The sequence below is a fragment of the Sinocyclocheilus anshuiensis genome, unplaced genomic scaffold (assembly GCF_001515605.1).
Source record: "Sinocyclocheilus anshuiensis isolate Anshui unplaced genomic scaffold, SAMN03320099.WGS_v1.1 scaffold2242, whole genome shotgun sequence".
In the NCBI taxonomy this organism is placed as follows: domain Eukaryota; kingdom Metazoa; phylum Chordata; class Actinopteri; order Cypriniformes; family Cyprinidae; genus Sinocyclocheilus; species Sinocyclocheilus anshuiensis.
The window spans coordinates 15,354-19,409 of record NW_015555865.1 but is presented as its reverse complement, the minus strand read 5'-3'; positions in this window follow the sequence as shown (position 1 = coordinate 19,409).

Here is a 4,056-nt window from a genome sequence, read left to right as displayed (position 1 = left end):
GAATAAAAGTTACGCCTTCTTTCTTTGCATGAACATTTGGGCGGCGTTATGCAAATCTTCCCACAGAGCGACGTAGGTATGTTGGGGCGTGTTAGAACGAGCCGTTTTAGGTAGGTGTGGCTGACTCTTAACTTTTATAAAGAATATCTCTTTGGATTTGAGACTTTAGTCTTTGCAACTTTACAGATCTTCTTTATGCACCAAGAGCTTGTAACACTCCAAAGAGAAAGGAAAAATTGAAATCGCATCATATTACCCCTTTAAGGGCAATAACTGTCCAGTTGCTGATACAGTAATTATCTCAGTTACTTCATCTCACACATGTGTGCTATAACTAACAGTGAACTGCAACGATTTGAGTTAAAGTCATGTTTTTTAGTTATTTTACTATTACACATTAAGTGTTTGTAGTTTTATACTAAGACATATTCCTTCTCAGTGGACTCAAATGAAGTAAGTTCACAGTACTAACATCGTATGAATGCTAGTTTTTAAACTCGAACTGTTTGAAGCAATGGGAGCGGAGTTAATTTCCATGGTAGAATTACGGTAAAACACTGTAAAAATTAAGAGTTGTAAATTAACGGTTGAGAGCTGTGAATTAACAGTACTTTACTGGCAACCCTGCTGCCAGTAAATTACTGTTATTTAACGGCACAATTTTTTACAGTGTAATTAATAATATATATTACTGTATATTATGTACATTTAAGCAGATGAGCCCAGAATATGAGTCCACAACCCACAAAGTTTCACCAAACCATTTTTTTCTCCCACAGAAAACCAAGAGCGGTAGTTTTAGGTTTGATATTAGCTGCATATTCGCCTAGGCTGCTTTATGAACCGTCTGCAGATTTACCTCACAGTACAAAACGAAGTCCAATAATTTATTCAAATGAATGATTACAGTAAATGAATAATTTACTCAAGCTGACTAAATATATATTGCCAATAACTCGCCTTAGACAATACTTTCCCCAAGTATGTACACTACACAAATATTTTTAAAGAAAAAAATTACAGTAATTAACCAAAATGGGGGTTTTCGTGTTCCAGATGTTGTATGTTACTAGTGACCAGACTGACTTACTACAGTTGAAATTTTGCCAATATCTTCCTCACTGTATACAGTATATAATTATTCTTAAGAAATTACTGTAATTCACACAATGTTTTTATTTTTATGTTCCAAAGGTTGTAGTACATTCCTAGTGACTAGACTGACTTACTATAGGTGATATTTTGCTAATACCGCCCTTACTGTACATAAAGTACATCAATATTTTATACTACAACCTTTGGAACATGAAAAATCCCTTTTGGGGTTCTACAGATTTTTTTTTTTCGTTTTAAATAATTGTGAATGGTGCATACAGTAAGGGAGATATTGGCAAAATTTCACATGAAGTCAGTCTTAACTAGCAACGTACTACAACCAGTGGAAAAAACCCTTTTGGTGACTTACTGTAGTTTTCTAAAAAGATATTTGTGTACTGTACATACCGTAAGGGAGATATTGGCTAAATCTAACCTGTAGTAAGTTAGTCTTGTATCTAGCAACGTACTTGTACATACATGTTGGAACATGAAAAAACCCTTTCCAGGGATCTTTTATATGTAAATAATCGTGTACTGTACAGATATGAACGGAGATATTGGCAAAATCTCACCTGTAGTAAATCACTATCAGCAATACGAGCTTTACAATTTGACAGTGTGTTATTTTAAATGTTAAAAGTAATTTTACTTAAATATATTGGACGTTTTAACCCAGTAGGTGGAATTGTCAGACGGTCCCTTGTGTGCGATAACGCGTCAATACTTTCTTCGGTTTAAATTGGCAGCAATAATACACCTATGCTGTTTTGAACTCCTATTTTTATGTCAATATAAAGTGGTTGCATATTGAATAATTTACTCAAACTGATTAAATATATATTGCCAATAACTAGCCTTTCCCTAAGTATGTACCCTACACAAATATTTTTCAATAAAAAAATTACAGTAATTCACCAAAATGGGGTTTTTCGTGTTCCAAATGTTGTATGTTACTAGTATGTTACTAGTGACCAGACTGACTTACTACAGTTGAAATTTTGCCAATATCTTCCTCAATGTATATACAGTATATAATTATTCTTAAGAAATTACTGTAATTCATATAAAGTTTTTTTTTTATGTTCCAAAGATTGTAGTACATTCCTAGTGACTAGACTGACATAATAGGTCAAATTTTGCTAATACCTCCCTTACTGTACATAAAGTACATCAATATTTTATACTACAACCTTTGGAACATGAAACATCCCTTTTGGGGTCTTATAGATTTTTTTTATTTTTGTTTTAAATAATTGTGAATGGTACATACAGTAAGGGAGATATTGGCAAAATTTCACATGAAGTAAGTCAGTCTTGTAACTAGCAACGTACAACAACCTGTGGAACATGAAAAAAAAAACCTTCTGGTGAATTACTGTAGTTTTTAAAAAAGATATTTGTGTACTGTACATACCGTAAGGGAGATATTGGCTAAATCTAACCTGTAGTAAGTTAGTCTTGTATCTAGCAACGTACTTGTACATACATGTTGGAACATGAAAAAACCCTTTCCAGGGATCTTTTATATGTAAATAATAGTGTACTGTACATATATGAAAGGAGATATTGGCAAAATTTCACCTATGGCAAATCACTATGAGCAATACGAGCTTTACAATTTGACAGTATGTTATTTTAAATGTTAAAAGTCATTTTAATTAAAATACATTGGACGTTTTAACCCTGTCGGTGAAATTGTCATACGGTCCCGTTGGTGCGATAGCGCTTCAATGTTTTCTCCGCTTTATATTTGCATCAACAATACACCCAGGCAGTTTTGAACTCCTATTTTTATGTCAATATAAAGTGGTTGCATATTGTTAAAACTAATCGTGGTATTGATATCTTTGTAGGGCTGTTGACTCTATATATCAGTGGCAAGGGAAAGCAATTATAAAGAAAATGCAGCGCGTTGTGTTCTTCTGACCTCATTTGCTTGCCTGTATATACTGTAGTTTGCATAATCATAACCATTTTCTGAGATCTGAGGTCCTAGTTCACTGAAGCGCGTTACAATCCTGGAGTGTGACGTATGAGGGGGAACCCCAGTATTACAGCACAGCGTCACACAAGCCATGATACAAAGTTACGGAAACTAAGCAACCGAAAGCAATATATGTCTTCCTCAGATGTAATGTTAGTTCTGTACTTCAGCGTCGAGTAAAACAGCATTGTTATCTCCTTTTTGAAATAGAAAGCTGCTTACATGCAGGCTATGGAAAATAGCGAAGATGTTGAATTAAACATACACACAATCAGCTTTTCCACATGTTTATACTGGCCACCATAATCAAAACTTCTACTCAGCGCTTGCTCCATTTCTGCAAATCAGTTTTTGTGAATGAATGACTTAATCCACCTGTTTGTTGCTTTGGTCTTCATCAACAGCCGCTTGCGCCACCTGCCAGTGAGCGACTGACAGCATCTGGAGATCATGCATCGGTGCTCTACTGCTATTCCTGCAGCTCCCGGATGTGCAATGCCGAATTTTCTGTCGAATTTTAACCACTGAATTTGTGGAAGCGAATTTGGAAAGTGAAATAAAATGGACCGAAATTTGCCTGTCGAATATTATACATTGTGTTTTTAAACAGATTTAATATTTTGGAAGTGAATTCTGGAAGGTGAATATGAATTATTGAATGTTTAATTATGAAAATATGTGTGAAATATTTTTATTTGAAAAATTCACAGCTTAAATAAACAACTACAGGTGCATCTCAATAAATTAGAATGTCGTGGAAAAGTTCATTTATTTCAGTAATTCAACTCAAATTGTGAAACTTGTGTATTAAATAAATTCAATGCACACAGACTGAAGTAGTTTAAGTCTTTGGTTCTTTTAATTGTGATGATTTTGGCTCACATTTAACAAAAACCCACCAATTCACTATCTCAACAAATTAGAATACTTCATAAGACCAATAAAAAAAAACATTTTTAGTGAATTGTTGGCCT